Raw genomic sequence first — 18,642 nt, forward strand, 5'->3', positions numbered from 1 at the left:
ATCATTGTAATATATCAGAATTTTAACCGAAAACTATTAAAAAAACGAGTAACATCTCAAGAACATCGGAAGCTTAGGTAAAGTCCTTTGTTTTCGTCATGTATTTTATCCTATTTTACATTGAAATACGTCATGTTTCCACAAAACTACTATTTATCTCCGAGAATATATTCATTCAGGCGCAGTTTAGGTAAAATAGACGAGTGATGTAATAGTTTTTTAACTGAAAACGATTCGAAAAACACGTACCCTCTAGCCCTGTTCAAAGAGAGGACTGGGAGAAGCTGTTTGGTGCTGCAGACGATGACAAGGAAAATGATTTTGATGGATTTTAATGAAAATATTCAGAAATATGGTATCGTAGTACTTATTCAAGTCAATTAGGATAGAATATTATTGTAATACAACAGTTTTTGAACTGAAAACCATTCGAAAAGCGATTACGGTAACATCTTTTGAACTAAAGAAAGCGAAAGTCATCGTTTTCATCACGATTTTATCCCACTTTCCACTGTAATACGTACGTTCAGCAAAAATATTACATTTCCGTGAATGCATTATATCAAGCACAGTATGAATAGAATACCATTGTAATATAACAATATTTTGAGTCCTACTCTTTCCATTTACAGAGTACTGTACAAGCCCATAATAATGGCTCCTAAAGTAGATAAACTTCGTTGTGTGAAGAGAAAGAAGAACACATTGAAATTGAGTGACAAACTTGAAATAATTAAGAAACTAGAACGTGGTGTGAGCAATACTGTTCTAATGGAAACATACGACATTGGAAAGTCTACAATTTATGATGTATAAAAGGCAAAGAATAAAATTTAGAATTCACAGCTTTTTCATTAAAACTGCTCATTTTGATAAATGAAGCATGCTATATTTGCAAATGAATAAACTATCAAAATGTACCTGTTCATTTCTTCTTTATTCTTCATTAAATTTGAATTTTAAAAGTACTGCCTGAGAATCCGGAAAATCCGAAAATCCGGACCGACCCAATCCCCAAGCAGTCCAGATTTTTGGACTTCTACTGTAAATAATTCCATTGAAACAACACTTTGATTTAGTGCGATTTCGGTTTAAAGCGACTTCTCTTGGAACGTTTCTCATGTTATATTGACGTTCTTCTGTATACAGTGAACCCTCACTTTACGCGGTCAATTGAACCCACGGCGGTCCGCGTAAAGTGAACAACATAACATATGGGATTAATTGAAATAGAGACCGGGCCGACCCCCAAACTCCACTTTTTCAGGCACAATACCTACGTTGTAGTAAAAATAACTTCTTAATTTTATAATGGTATGCACACACAATTAATAATTAAGAGAAATATCAATAATATTAGGTTTTTTAACACTTACATTAGTAGAAAAGATGGCTGGGCACACGGGGATGGGGGGTTGGTTCCGAGGCAGAGGGCAGATTATTGGCCCTCACCTGTATCACTTGTATCAATTGTATCACTATCCACCACAGAGGCTTGTAGGGCCTCTTTGTCAAACCCCTCAAAGTCCATATAAGTCCATATCCTCACTATCATTATCACTGACTTGGGCCGGCTGTGGTGGGTGGCGGGTGAAGAACTCGGTAATGTTTTGATGACTGGGCGACCTTGTGCGCACCCTGCTCGCGCCGCTCTCCGCGTAAAAGGGTTCACACACCGCGGAAAGTGAGCATTCCGTGTTCGGCAGGGTACCGCGTAAACGTGGAAACGTGTAAAGCGAGGGTTGACTGTATGTAAATTCAAAACAGAGTACAGTACCTGATTTAAATATTTTTTTAGATTTTTAACTAAAAGGAGCAAAAAATTTTTTATCAAACTGCTCTCTGGTCTGCCTTTGTCCTCAGCTTGCAGCTCTCATTCAATCCACTTCATATTTATACAACTATGCTGTACACCATATATTGTAGTGATACTGTACTGCGTCTTGAAGGACTTGTTGTCTTTTCTGTCCTTTTGTAGAGTGGGGAAAACCTACTGACATAGATGAAGATATTTATTAATAGTCAAAATAAGAAAGAAATACTTGAAAGTTTAATGTATGGGTAAGAAACATACTAGTGATCTGTGAGTCCTTGTACAAGCTCCTTTCTTGTGATATTGATAAATTATTATGATTATTGAAAATAGTTATTTAATATAAGCACCATTCCATTACATACATTTTTGAGTGATTGGTTTTTACCATAGTTTAGCTACAGGGTGTCCATAAAGTCCCTTTCTGATTTCATACACATACAGTATTATGTGCAAATGGCATAAGATACTGACATGCAGCTTTTTGCATATGCTTACATAAAAAACAAAACTTGAATAGTTATTCTATTCAAATGCAAAAAACTGTCCTTTAATATTTTGTCATTTGCACATAATAAATGTTTGAAACCGGAATGGGACTTTATGGACATCTTGTATTGTTCACAATGTACAGTTAACTTATATACTGTGTATATATTGTTTGATGAATGCAGTGCATAATATCAATTCACATTTAGTGTGCCAAATGTTTTTATTATTAACATGGATATCTTGTACAGTATATCTTTACCGTGAATTTGGTGTAAGTTTGTACCTCTGATAACTCCTGTGTCCAGATGTGGAAAATTATGGCTTGTGCTACTGAATATTAAAGATATATACCAGTGCAGTATATTTATATACGTACAGTACAGTACAGTATAGTACAGTATATGTATAACCAAGTGCTTCACTATTTCAAATATAAATTAGTTTTTACACAAATTACCATTTTCTGTGTAGAGAATGACCTTCTCAGTTAGGGTACATACTGTAATAATCTTGAGGATAACTTGTAACAGAAGGGTTTGTTGCCACCTGGTTAATTCTGCGGAGATGCTCTACGTGTACAAGGTTTAATACATGTGTTTCACACACCTCCAGGATTGTGGTGTAATTATGTAGGCTACCAGTAGGTTATATTGGGTGTATGGTTAGAAGTATTATCTGTTTGCCCAGGAGGAATCAGACTTTATATATATATATATATATATATATATATATATATATATATATATATATATATATATATATATATATATATATATATATATATATATATCTATCTATCTATCTATCTATCTATCTATCTATCTATCTATCTATCTATATATATCATTCATATCTATATATATATATATATATATATATATATATATATATATATATATATATATATATATATATATATATATATATATATATATACACACAAGTAAATCACTGTAGGTGCGCGTGATCCAAGTATATGCTGATAACCACAAGAAAACACAAAGTATATGACGTTTATATTCAAATTATTCGTTGTCTTGCAAGGATTCCAGCAATGCAAATTATATTCTCCTAACTTTAGTCTGAGATATTATATAAGATAAAAACTTAAAGACTTCTGAAAAGCACCAAACCTTTGTTGGGAAGGTGGGGGGTTGGGAGGGAGGGAGGGAGGTGGGAAGAGCGGGGAGCGGGAGGTGAGGTGTACTTTGACAGTTCGCGCCAAGGTCTGGTGAAGTATTTAATTTATTTATTTATGACGTTTAGTTGAGTTTTTGTTTTTTGCTCATAGAAATGACCGGGCAGAATATAATTTACATTGCTGTAATTCTTATAAGATAGTGATTAATTTGAATATAAACAAGCTATAATTTGCAGTAGACATACAAATTTTAGATTTAATTTAAGAATTTTATTACAGAGCAAAAATTTCATCTTTTGTGCAAAATATATGACGTTTATATTCAAATTATTCGCTGTTTTGCAGGGATTCCAGCAATGCAAATTATATTTTCCTAACTTTAGTCTGAAATATTATATAAGATAACAACTTAAAGACTACTGAAAACCACCAAACCTTAGTTGGGATGGTGGAGGGTGGGGAGGGAGGGAGGGAGGGGTGACAGTGACATGTTTGACAGCTGGTGCCGAGGTGTGCAGCATTTAATTGTTTATTTATGTCCTTTACATTGAGTTTTTGTTTTTTGCTTATAAAATTTAATTGAAGTGACCTGGGAGAATATAATTTACATTGCTGGAATTCTCGTGATTAATTTGAATGTAAACATGCCATAGTTTGCACAAGACAAAAATTTTGGTAATCATTTTGTACATTATTCTGATTACATGTACAGTTCAGCTTTGCCCTTAGGACAGTGTGTGCATGTAAATGAGTTTCAATAAATGAAAAAAATTACATATATCGAGCCAAAAATAATAGTTGAAAAACTTTATGTAGACAGAGCTTGGATGGCTAAATTTTAGAATGATCAATAATATTAATACATATAAAAATGCACAAATATTAAAGAGCACAATTTTCTTGATATTTACTCCATTGGAAACGATTGTAAGCATAGAAGAGATTACTGAATTGCCTGAGTACCTCCTCAGCTTATCAGCTGATGTTCAAAACAAAACGTGATGTTCGTATAGATTTCGTTAATCGAATTGAAGATTCTTATGAAAGGTAATTCGTTAACCAAAATTTTGTTAACCGAGGTGTTCGTTAACCGAGGGACCACTGTGTGTTTGTATATATATATATATATATATATATATATATATACACACACACACACACATAAACACACACAGTGGTCCCTCGGTTAATGAATGGTTCTATTAAAAAAATTTCGGTTCACGAATTACCTCTCATAAGGATCTTCAATTCGGTTAACAAACAAAACTTCGATTGACGAAACCCTTACGAACATCACGTTTTGTTGTGAGTAACCATCTGATGAGCTAGTCTGCCAATTCAGTAATCTGTTCTATGTTTACATTCGTTTCCAATGGAGTAAATATCGAGAAAGTTGTGCTCTTTAATATTTTTGCATATTTTATATTAAAATTATTAGTCATTTAACATTTATTTAACATAATGATAATATATGCAGTACAGGGAACTAGTTTTTTGTTCACCCATCAGACGCTTGACTCAGCCACCAGGCGTTAGTTTGGCTTTGTTGACAGTGGAGTGAACATCTATTTTGTTGGTGTCTTGAATATTTTTGCATTTTTACATTGAAATTATTGGTCATTCTGAAATTTAGTTAACATATTGACTATATATAGCGCAGTGCAGTGTTGATTTAAATAAAATAATCTTGAATTACACCTAGTGAACTTAAAATTTTATTGGTGAAATGACGGCATCAAGCATGGGTCCCCTGAAAGGTGATTTCTCCTCCATCCCCACTTCCTTCTCTTCTCCCTTCTCCTCCACTCCCACTTCTAATTCCCATCATCATCATCAACCAGGAACCTTCTACATACACACCTCAAAGTAAGTGTACTTTACTGCATTTTTTTTAATTTGTATATACTTTTTGGTGAACTGGAACCAATTACCCAATATCCCATTGAAACAATGGATTCGGTTAACGAATGATCCTTTGGAACGAATTGTGTTTGTTAACCGAGGGACCACTGTGTGTGTATATATATATATTTTATACATATATATATATATATATATATATATATATATATATATATATATATATATATATATATATATATATATATATATATAATATATATATATATATATTGATCAAATCACACGGAAAAAACAACGAGCACCTTAGCTTTAGCTTTATTCAAGACATCTTCAGAGGTATTTATCCATGTTTCATTGTGAATCTACATTATTTATATATATATATATATATATATATATATATATATATATATATATATATATATATATATATATATATATATATATATATATATATATATATATATATATATATATATATATATATATATATATATATATATATATATATATATACAGTATTACCCTTGCTTGCTTTTTCACTTTTATCATATACATGAGTGTCCGGCTTTCGAAACGCTTTATTTTAGATTGCCCACCCGCCACCCTGCCTGCTGCCTGTTTTAGCTCATAAAATTCATACAAATTACCGGGCCAGAATATAATTTACATTGCTGGAATTCTTATAATTTGGTGATCATTTTGAATATAAACATCATATATTTTGCATTAGACATACAAATTTTAGATAAAATGTTTTCTCTAGTAAATATGTTATCTTTTGTGCAAAATATATGACATTTATATTCAAAATATTCCTGGTCTTACAAGGAATCCAGCAATGTCAATTATATTATCCTAACTTTAGTTTGAGGTATTATTTATTAAAATTTAGTGGTTTTCCCACACATCTCCTTGGACGGTGGGTGGGGGGGAGGGAGGGACCGACCGACCATCTGTTACCCTGTGAATAATTTTTTTTTTTTTTTTATTAACTGAAGATATTTGTTTTAGCTCATAAAATTCATACAAATTACCCGGTCAGAATATAATTTACATTGCTGGAATTCTTATAATTTGATGATCATTTTGAATATAAACATCATATATTTTGCATTAGACATACAAATTTTAGATAAAATGTTTTCTCTAGTAAATATGTTATCTTTTGTGCAAAATATATGACATTTATATTCAAAATATTCCTGGTCTTACAAGGAATCCAGCAATGTCAATTATATGATCCTAACTTTAATCTGAGGTATTATTTAATACAAAATGTTAAAATTTAGTTTTTTCACCCACTCTTCTCTTGAAGGGACGATTGGTGGGGGGAGGGTTGGGACTGACCGCGCGGTTGGAAGAGGGGGGAGGCAAGGTGGGGTACTTTGATTGACAGATAGTGTCCTGAAGAATATTTTTTTTTTTATTAACTGAATATATTTGTTTTAGCTCATAAAATTCATACAAATTACCCGGCCAGAATATAATTTACATTGCTGGAATTCTTATATTTTGGTGATCATTTTGAATATAAACATCATATATTTTGCATTAGACATACAAATTTTAGATAAAATGTTTTCTCTAGTAAATATGTTATCTTTTGTGCAAAATATATGACATTTATATTCAAAATATTCCTGGTCTTACAAGGAATCCAGCAATGTCAATTGTATTATCCTAACTTTAGTTTGAGGTATTATTTATTAAAATTTAGTGGTTTTCCCCCAAAAATTTCTCAGAGAGGGAAGAGCCAGCAGTGTAGTGTGAGAAGAGGGGGAGGGAGTTGAGTCCATTATTTGAATGGACATTAACTTGGCGACTGTATTTCTCTATTTCTCTTAAGTATTAATTGTGTGCATGTACCATCATAAAATTAAGATGTTATTTTTACTACAACATAGTTATGTGTCTTCAAAAAGTGGAGTTTGGGGGTCGGGCTGGTTTCTATTGGAATTAATCCCATATGTTCTGTTGTTCACTTAACGCGGATTTCACTTAACACGGGACCCTCTGGGTTCTATTGACCGCGTTAAGTGGGGTACAACTGTATATATATATATATATATATATATATATATATATATATATATATATATATATATATATATATATATATATATATATATATATATATATATATATATATATATATATATATATATATATAATAGGGGGGAAGGGTGTCCGTTTTAGCCGATTGTCCGAATTAACCGATTTAGGGGTTAATATTGCATTATTTTTCAAAGAAAATGCAGGGAGTTTGTCCTTAGCCTTGCATATGTCCGAAACTGTTTGCTTTTTAACACCATACTCATCACAAACTCTAGTCACCGAAGCACCAGCCTCTAACTTCCTTATAAGTTCCAGTTTCTGGTTCACAGAAAGGGTCACATACTTCCTCTTCGGCGTATTACTCCCCCTTGAAGACATGATGTAAAATTCAAGGCTGAAAGATGCCTAATTAATGAAGTATCAACGAAAATTGCAGGGCAACACAACACTGATATTCGAATATGGCGCTAAGTCAACAATGACTGGTCGTCTGGTGCGTGCGCGCCATCTATCTGACAATCCCAAAACCAGAAATTTGATATGGACAGTCCCTCGCTTAGTTCAGATTTCGTCTGAATTATCCGAAATCCGGATTAAAGGGGTTCGAATTAAAACCTCAATTAACCGTCAATCCCGAACTCCTAATTTTTTTTTCCCCTGGGGATTAGCCCACCCGGGCACAGGTCACTGACCCACATCGGGGCCTGGGAAGCGATAATGTAATAATATGAATAATGATAATGATAATAATAATAATAATAATAATAATAATAATAATAATAATAGTACTAAAGAACCATAAAGAAATGCAAAAATGAAAAAAAAATCAAGAGTGAGAAACAATGTACCTGTATGTATGTTGTGTTGTCAATAGTAAGAGAAACAATTGAGACCCTGCAATTGTGCATAAATGAGGTAGGAAGTCATATCAGCAACCTGGGATTTGGTCACAATTTTTGTGATGACATGTTCTTTGACTTTTCCATTTTTTATTCACGGTTTCTGTGCTGGTTCATATTTATTTACTAAAGTGGTTAATATTTTAAAGCAAATTCTATTGAAATATGAATGGCAAATGAACACAATTGAATTGAGGCACTTAAATGAGGTAGGTTAGGGAAAGGTACTTTGAAAGTGTATGTTTTATTTCCGTAGAATATTTACTTTTACCCGACCTTTTGGAATATCCGTCGGCCCCTTCCCCGCATATGTGGTCGGTTAATCGAGGTTTTAATATATATATATATATATATATATATATATATATATATATATATATATATATATATATATATATATATATATATATATATATATATATATATATATATACAGTGGGGTATGCTATAACGAATGGATTCTACTACGAATATTCCTATAACGAACGGTTTTACCTATAAAATTGAGAATGCTATAACGAACGAAACTCCTACAACGAATTTTTTTTTTACTAATTGTTTTTTTTTATTACAAGTATTAATGATATTCTTTATTTCAGGGGTTTAGATGCATATTTATGCACTTTTTTACAATTTTTCAATTTTATATTATATTTTTCAGTGTTATGTGGTATTTGGGGGCCTGGAACGGATTAATCCTATAACGAACGAATGCTATAACGAACAAGGTTCTAGAACCAATTAGATTCGTTATAGCATACCCCATATATATATATATATATATATATATATATATATATATATATATATATATATATATATATATATATATATATATATATATATATATATATATATATATACACAGTTAACCCTCACTTTACGCGGTTAATGTAACCCGGAGGGTACCGCGGAAAGCGAGAAACGCGTAAAGTGAATAACATAACATATGGGATTAATTGAAATGGAGTCCAGGCCGACCCCCAACTCCACTTTTTGACGACACATAACTATGTTGTAGTAAAAATAACATCTTAATTTTATGATGGTACATGCACACAATTAATACTTAAGAGAAATAGAGAAATACAGTCGCCAAGTTCATGTCCATTCAAATAATGGACAGACTCCCTCCCCCTCTCACACTACACTGCTGGCTCTTCCCTCTGAGAAATTTTGGGGGGAAAACCAGGTATAGTAATAAATAATACCTCAAACTAAAGTTAGGATAATATAATTGACATTGCTGGATTCCTTGTAAGACCAGGAATATTTTGAATATAAATGTCATATATTTTGCACAAAAGATAACATACTTACTCAGATTAAACATTTTATCTAAAAATTTTATGTCTAATGCAAAATATATGATGTTTATATTCAAAATGATCATCAAATTGTAAGAATTCCAGCAATGTAAATTATATTCTGGCCGGGTAATTTGTATGAATTTTATGAGCTAAGACAAATATCTTCAGTTAATAAAAAAAAAAATATTCTTCAGGACACTATCTGTCAATCAAACTACCCCACCTTGCCTCCCCCCCTCTTCCAACCGCGCGGTCAGTCCCAACCCTCCCCCCCCACCCCCCACCAATCCTCCCTTCAAGAGATGTTGGGTGAAAAATTTAGATTTTAACATTTTGTATTAAATAATACCTCAGATTAAAGTTAGGATAATATAATTGACATTGCTGGATTCCTTGTAAGACCAGGAATATTTTGAATATAAACGTCATATATTTTGCACAAAAGATAACATACTTACTCAGATTAAACATTGTATCTAAAAATTTTATGTCTAATGCAAAATATATGATGTTTATATTCAAAATGATCATCAAATTGTAAGAATTCCAGCAATGTAAATTATATTCTGGCCGGGTAATTTGTATGAATTTTATGAGCTAAAATGAAAATCTTCAGTTAATAAAAAAATATATATTCTTCACATGGTAACAGATGGTCGGTCGCCGGTCCCTCCCTCCCTCCCCCCCACCCCTCACCAACGTCCCTATTAGATAAATGTGTGGGAATACCAGACTGTTTACCTTTTTAGTAATAAATAATAAATCAGACTAAAGTTAGGATAATATAATTTATATTGCTGGATTCCTTGTAAGACCAGGAATATTTTGAATATAAATATCATATATTTTGCACAAAAGATAACATATTTACTCAAGACTAAACATTATATCTAAAATTTGTATGTCTAATGCAAAATCTATGATGCTTATATTCAAAATGATCAACAAATTGTAAGAATTCCAGCAATGTAAATTATATTCTGGCCGGACAATTTGTATGAATTTTATGAGCTAAATTAAAAAAAATACTTCACCCGTGTAAAGGGGTACACCCACCGCGGAATGTGAGCATCCTGGGTTCTGGCAGGGCACCGCGTAAACGTGGAAACTCAGAATGTGGGACCGTGTAAAGTGAGGGTTGACTGTATATTAGGGTGTGTCATAGGAGGGAAGATCAGCTAAAACTAATGGCCCATCACTTTTTTGGTAGATTTTAGTGTATATAAACAGAAAATAATTTCAGTTTCAATATTTTGCAACCTTTTGCTAGGTAAATTTTAGCGTGAAATTTATCGAAAATCTAACATACAGCTGCATTAGTGCATTACAATTAAATAGTGAACATTGCTTTCTGACTTCATTCTTTAACAACCCAACTAACAATATTTTTTTCTGTTTCAGATTCTGATGCATTTATAAGTTGATAATATTTGCGATGGCTGCTTGTGTCAGGACGAGGAACCAAAAATCCAGCCATCTCAGTCACTATCTTGGGTCTGGGAGAGAGCTCCTGAAGTCGGAGTTGCCTACATTGAGAGATGCTTTGAGATAGGGTGTTTTAATCAGGCAAATCAGTGAAAAGAACCAAAGAACTTACACAAACAAAGACATTGCCAGTGATATGACCAAAGCTGTCTTGGCACAGTACACTCTGGCTAACGCTCAGTTCAAACCTCCAGTCATAACAAGTCAGAAGAAGATTAGTGAGAACTGCTAGCCAGTTTAAGAAGGAAAAGAGCAAAGAGATATCTCTTGGGAGGGAAAGAAGCTTTTGCAGTTAAGGACAGCTTTGCCAAAGCAACTGACCAGTTATTTGACATGATGCCTGTTGCAATTGTTCTCTGTCCTGAGTTTGGATCACGATCGTGACTGTAAATCCAGGCCCACATCTCCTCGTGAACTGAAGATTCCTGTGTCAGACTGGCATTTGTCAAAGCACAGAGAGAGAAGACTGGCAGTATAGGGGCTCTCATGATTTCTAGCCAAGATATTCCGGAGTCCAAGAGACAGGAGGCTGCCACAGAGAGACAGAAGAGGAGAAGAGTTGCCGGGGAAAAGAGACTTGAGAAGGCCCAGGGTGAGGTAAAAAAGGCTGATGATTGGAGTCAAGCTGATTCAGAGTTTAATGACTTCCCCATGGCTGATCCGAGTGCTGACCAGGAGAATGGTGACTTTGTCCCTAATCCAGAAAATAATGATCCCAAACCTTCCAGGCATAAAATTCGAAATAGGAAAGATATCCCGAGCATAGCTCTGGCCAGCATGCGACACCACACTGGTCTCAGAAAAACTGCAGAGATAGCAACAGCTGCCTGGATTGACGGTGGTTTGATAACACCTGATGATGTTCACCTGGTGATAGATCATAACAAAGTAAGGAGAGCTCAGGAGAAACTTGTCAGTAACCTAGAAGAGGAGTTTGATAAGGGGATAAGAGAATGGAATCAATTGTTTGTTCTTTGATGGGAGAGGGATGACACTAAAGTGTTCATGAAAGTTGGAAGATTCTGACAAAGTTGGTGCCCTGCCATAGTGGAAGGAGGAACACTACTCCTGCTGCAATGATGAACCAGGAGGAAGTATTTTGTGGCATTTCACTCCAGAGAAAGATGACATCAGAAACCCAGCTGAGATAGTGGCAGATAACATTGTGAACTGGCTCAGAGAGAGAGCGTAGACCAGACCCTGCAGGCCATTGGGAGGGACAGCACCAACACGAACACAGGGTGGCAAGGGGGTCATACAGTGGATAGAGTGGAAGATTGGGAGGAAGCTGGTCTGGATTGTTTGTGACCTCCTGGCAGTTGCCACTCAGACATCTGATCCAGGAGCTGGATGGCAAGACTCTTTCAAACAACAGATGGTCTGTTCTGGTCCTCTTGGCAAGATGCTGGACTCTGCCACTGAGTTAGAAATAAATCCGAGCTTTGAAAAAAATCACAGTTGGCCCTCCACTCGTTGAGCTTGCACATACTGTCATTGACGACCTGAGTACTGACCAGTACTATGGTTACATGATTTGCAGTGCCATCAAAACTGGGGTCATCCCTGATAGACTTGCTTACCTGCAGATAGGTCCAGTCTCACATTCTAGGTGGCTCACAACGGCTCTCAGGTTCTGCAGAATTTGGGTCGCTCATCATAAACTGAAAGGGAACCAGCTTCACAACCTGAGACTTATTGTCCAATTCATCGTGAGTGTCTACTTGCCAAATTGGTTCAACACCAAGGTCAAGTCATCGTTCTCCGAAGGTCCGAGGCATGTTCTCTTCCAGCTTGAGCTCCTGAGGAGTCAGCCAAGGAAAGGTTGTTCAGATTGTGGAGCAGACTGTGAGGAGATCTTCCTGTTATGTCTCATCCCGAGGCAGTTCTGCAGACAATGCTCTGCAGTAAGGATGAGGAGGAGAGAAGAGTGGCAGTCAAAAGATCTTGGATATGAAGGACTTATGAGAGGATCTGGGCATGACGAATCAGTTGGTGACGATTCCTTCAGGGTCAGGAAGACTCCTGAAGTCAATCTAGGTGCCAAGACCCTCACTGATCTCATAGATCTGGATAACATCCAGGCTGGCAGTGAGCCCCCTCTTACCTGCAGCCTCACCAATGTTCAAGTCAGAGCTTTCCTGGACAACCCCATGCATGTCCCTGCCTGGCCCTCGCACACCCAGAGTATAGAGCGTTGTATACAGCTATTTAGTGGTGTTGGTAAAAGGGTGGGAATACTGAATTTTCATAAGATTTCAAGTTAAAATTTACCTAGCAAAAATGAAAACTTTTCAAATCTGAAGATATCACATGATTCTGCACATAGAACTACATCATTAATACCATGGGCCGATTTTTCAAACTCAAAAAAAAAAATTCGCCTCCGTATGACACACCCTACTGTATATATATATAAAGGAAACAAGAAAGCACGAAGTTTCCAAGCGCTTTCGTGTAATTTACATCTTCAGGGGTGAGTACAGACTTGTTTCTTTGTGGATATCAGCATATACTTGAATCACGCGCACCAACAGTGATTTACTTGCTTTTTGTATACTGTTCATTTCTTTGTACTCATATAGTACAATACTGTATTTGGATGAGTTGTTTTACTTGGAAAATATTGCATCTGAAATGTGCTTCCTGTATTCATTATTCATATCATGAAGTAAGAATCAAATTTCCCTGTTATGGTCAGTAATATTTGTACTGCTATTAACTTCACTCTATAAATAGATTGTAAAGCTATACAATAATGTTGTGCTGCCTCTGGTTATGTGCCATATTGACTTCCCTTCCAAACACTTGCCTAGTGAGATTGACACTGTTTTCAATTCTTTATGCTTCCACCTTATTTTCAGTAACGTCACTTCTGTCCGTCCGTACATATGAAATATAGTTTATGCTCAAAACTTTATTTCACAATTAGAAAAATTAAATACTTGCACAATATTTTTCATATCTTTTTGTATTTAGTCTAATTTGATATTTTCTGTTTATAGTTACTACTGTTACAGCCAGTCTGACTTTAGAAATTTGTTGATCTGTATTTATGAAATATTTCCATTAAAAAATTTGAAAAGGACTTTCTATTAAATACAAATTGGTTTTTAGTTTTATCATCATTGATATCTAGTCTGAGTTTGATAATCAGCTTTTCATGTACATATTTGCCACAGTTAAATCTTATTGGTGGCCAACATCAGCCTCAGTGATGGTCTAATTTATTATACTGTTTAACTGACCCAAGGAGTGTGACCATTTGTCATCTGTATATATTAGTTATTTGTTTGTTAGGAGAACCATTTTGGGGTTCTAGTATCTACAATCCTTTAAGCTAAAGATTCAGTTGTAATTATTGAAGGCCTTAATATTCAGTGTTGTTTTGTTTCTATACTACTGTGTTGTGGGTAGCATTGTGCATATAATAAATTGTCATAAAATTAAAATTAGTAATATTATTAGTTATAATATTTTCCCTTCATTCTTATTGAATACACTTTGAGCATAAATTTTATTTATCTGATGATCTGCAGGTGTGGACAATTGTTATCTAGGTACAGTAGTTGACACAACACCATACTGTATCATTCCTGTATGCTTCTAGAACCTCTCTTGTACTACAACTAGACTGCCTGCATCATTGATAGTGCAGTTATGAGTAACACTGGTGTGATGCACATACCGACATTAACTGTTTGACTGTTGGACGTGGAACATGACAATAAAAAAATCTTTCGGCTTCTTTTGTTATTCAGACATGGTCGAAGTGGCAGAATACAAAGTTTTAAAGAGTTTCAATATTTAGGGTGCAAGTATAGAAACTTGAGAAGTCAATAAGAATTCTATAACACAGTCAGATTGTTAAAGTCTTTAGGAGAACACACAAAGTACTGTATGGATGAAGAAATGTAACCTATGTGGTAGAGTGAGCTGTGGTATACCTTTATTATTGTGGAACATAAGTTTGTAACAAAACTGGCAATTAAAGCACAACAGTTGATTTGAGTGATTTATGAGAAGTGGATATAGAGCTGGGAGACTGTACAGTAGTGCATAGGAAGTTGTTGGTGTTGTACAGTTTTGAGTGTGCTTCTGGCCAAATTGACTGTTGGGTAGTTGATATCATACTAGTTAAGCCATAATCCCCAGCTTCTTTAAATCCTCTTTGGTCTTCTACCAAACTTACTATAAATCCTATAATGTAACAGCATTGATGTGGTAGTGACTGTTGGACTGAATGGCCAGAAGAATCATTCAGGTACAGTAAAGTCTTGAATAACAATGGTAATGTGTCCTCCAATATTGAAGTGTAAGGTGAATCGTTGTATCGTGAATCATTAATTACCATTAAAATAAAGCAATAATAACGAGATGCTTTCCCTAGTGTGACCTTTTCATATCTTTTGTTTGTTTTTTCCCCCTTCCCTCAAAACAGTAAATTAATGAAAAATAAAACTATATTCTTTAAATAATGGTAATACACCTTATACAATATAAATCAATAATAATATGTAGTCACACAAGAGACAGGATGCCATTGTTGTTGTCAGTGTTTACACCAATGATGACGGTTCTTCATCTGAAATTGAAGAATATAAGACCCTGGTTGTTGCTGTAATAAAATTAATGTAAAAAAGAATATGTATGTTTTAATTAATTTTATTTAATGTAAATGGAACAGTAGGAGTAACCACTGATGGTAAAAAAAAGTGAGATGGATTGTGCAAGGCTAACGTATGTACGTATGCACACATGAAAACATAGCGTCATTTCTCTACATAAGAATACGAAAGCAACACTTATGACTGTTTACATATGTTTTAGTTAATGGTTATGAATGTGAAACGAAACTTCTTCTCACTAATGGTGGTAAAGCTGAGAACATAAGACACAGCCAATGCTGTTGCCTGAGTTTTTAATCCGATGATGACAAAGCTCCTAAATCATCAGGTTCTCCATCTGAAGCTGTACAGGTAGGTTCAACTCTGGCTGAAGCTGTAGCTTTCCCTAACGATGCCATAGCTGTTGCTGAACTTGAAGCTCTTGCTGATGCTAAATTTGATGGTGTAGCTGTACCTGAATTTGATGGTGTAGCCAAAGTTGATGGTTGAGGCCTTTGAATTATAAAACTGTCAAAAGAACTTTGCACAGCAGCTTCTTTTCTCATTACAGTGGTCCCTCACTTAACGAGCACAATTCGTTCCAGAAGGTTGCTCGTTAACCAAAAAACTCGTTGACTGAAACCATTGTTTCAATGGGTTTTTGGGTAATTGGTTCCAGCTCACCGAAAATTGCCTAAAATCAACAAAAACGGTACACTTACTTTGAGGTGTGTATGTAGAAGGCTCCTGGATGATGATGGTGATGATGGGAATTAGAATGGGGGTGCAGGAGAAGGGAGAAGAGAAGGCATTGGGGTGGAAGAGAAGTCACCCCATGGCGCCATTTCACCCATAAAATTTTAGTTTTCTTGGTGTAATTCAAGATTATTTTCTTTAAATCAACACTGCACTGCATTATATATTGTCAATATGTAAAATAAATTTCAAAATGACCAATAATTTGCTTGGAAACACAGAAAAAAGTGTTTATGTTGAAGAGAGTCTGAAGCAAGATGTTACCTCCACTAAAAAGACACAGAGACTGACGCCTGTATGGTGTGTTGACAGGCTGTTTGGCGCGCAAAATCTTTATGTAGGGGTTATATATATTTTTCACATCCCTATTAATTTTAATGCTTCATTTTGTTAATGGATCCATTTGAGAAAATATATTCATTGCTTGCTCAATGTAAGCAAATGCTTCTGCCAAATGCTTAATAGCTCCTGAAGATTCTCATCACTTTCTTTAATTTTTCATCATTCTCACAGATAGTTTTCACTGTTGATTTTGCCATTCCTAAAACGTGTGAAATATCCACAGACCTCTCACCTTTTACATATAATTTTAATACTGTATATCTACTTTCTTTTAGCTTTTGAACCGGCATTACCATCACTTGCTCTCTTGCTCGTGTTGAATAGGGGCACAAAAATGCCATAAGAAGCTTGAGAAAGTTTTTCTCCTGTTCCTGTTCAGATGCGTGAAAACAAAAAGCACAAGCCTTTTTTTTCTTCCTTTTTATATGAAAATTTTATTTTATTTTATTTTATTTTAATTCTATTTTTGTTGCAAATACGAATAAAATAACGGTGTAAATTGAATCGGGTCCTAAATTAACCAGGGTCTTAAATATTAATCATCGTTAGTAGAATCGTCATTATTCAAGGCTTTCCTGTACTGTCATCTGAATAAGAGTGTATACAGTACAGAATTCAATATACAGTGGTCCCTCGGTTAACGAATGGTTAACGAAATTCGTTTAGCGATTTACCTTCCATAAGAATGTTCAATTCAGTTAATGAAAAAAAATTTGATTAACGAAATCCTGACAAAAATCATGTTTTGTTGTGAGCATCATCTGATCAGTAAATATCAATAAAGTTGTGCTCTTTAATATTTTTGCATGTTTTATATTAAAATTATTAGTCATTTTAACATTTATTTAACATATTGATAATACAGGTATATGCAGTACAGGGAACTAGTTTGTTGTCCACCCATCAGATGCATGAGTTGGTCACAAGGGTCAGTTGAGCTTTGAAAACAGTGGAGAGAGCATCTATTTTGTTGGTGTCTTGAATATGTTTGCATTTTTCATTATTGGTCATTCTGAACTTTAATTAACATATTGATAATATATAGTGCAGTGTTGATTTAAAGAAAATAATCTTGAAATACACCTAGTGAACTTAAAATTTTATTGGTGAAATGACGGCATCAAGCATGGGTCCCCTGAAAGGTGATTTCTCCTCCATCCCCACTTTCTTTACTTCTCCCTTCTCCTCCACCCCCACTTCTAATTCCCATCATCATGATCAACCAGGAACCTTCTACATACACACCTCAAAGTAAGTGTACTTTACTGCATTTTTTTTCTTTGTATATATTTTTCTGTGAGTTGTGTGGGGAAGGGCTTGCTGAGAGGAGGTGTTGGTGTTGCGGGGCTGTAGGTAGAAGGGATTTCACAGCGAGGTTGAGAGCTTCTACAGGAGGTCCATCGCTGATAGCCGACCCCGCTTTGTCAGACCACAAGGCTTTGGCTGGGAAACTCGAAAAGAGATCGGCTGGTCAGCGACAAACGGCAGTGGCAGTTGTAGGGGAGAATACCCACTACAATACTCCCTGCTAAAATGGGGGGTGCATTTTATATGTGTAAAATACGGTATTTAAATTGAAGGTAGGGTAGGTGGATGATTTAATGTTGACAACCAAGGTGTACTGAAAAGGTTGTGAAGAAAAAGTATCATGAACTGCCTTGCTGGATAGATAGACAATATTTGCTGATGGCAGCTATGAGCTAGGAATTTGTACATTCATTCATCTATTCTTCATTAAATATTTACTGTCTCTTATAGATCAAAATGAGAAACTACAGGGTCTGGTTTTACAGTTGTAAAATTTACTGGTAGTGCAGTACTTTGGAAGAAGAAAAGGCTTTGGTTTTAGTTCCCAGATATGCCCTTCCCCCTTCACTAC

This window comes from Homarus americanus, unplaced genomic scaffold, assembly GCF_018991925.1.
Source record: "Homarus americanus isolate GMGI-L3 unplaced genomic scaffold, GMGI_Hamer_2.0 scaffold21914, whole genome shotgun sequence".
In the NCBI taxonomy this organism is placed as follows: domain Eukaryota; kingdom Metazoa; phylum Arthropoda; class Malacostraca; order Decapoda; family Nephropidae; genus Homarus; species Homarus americanus.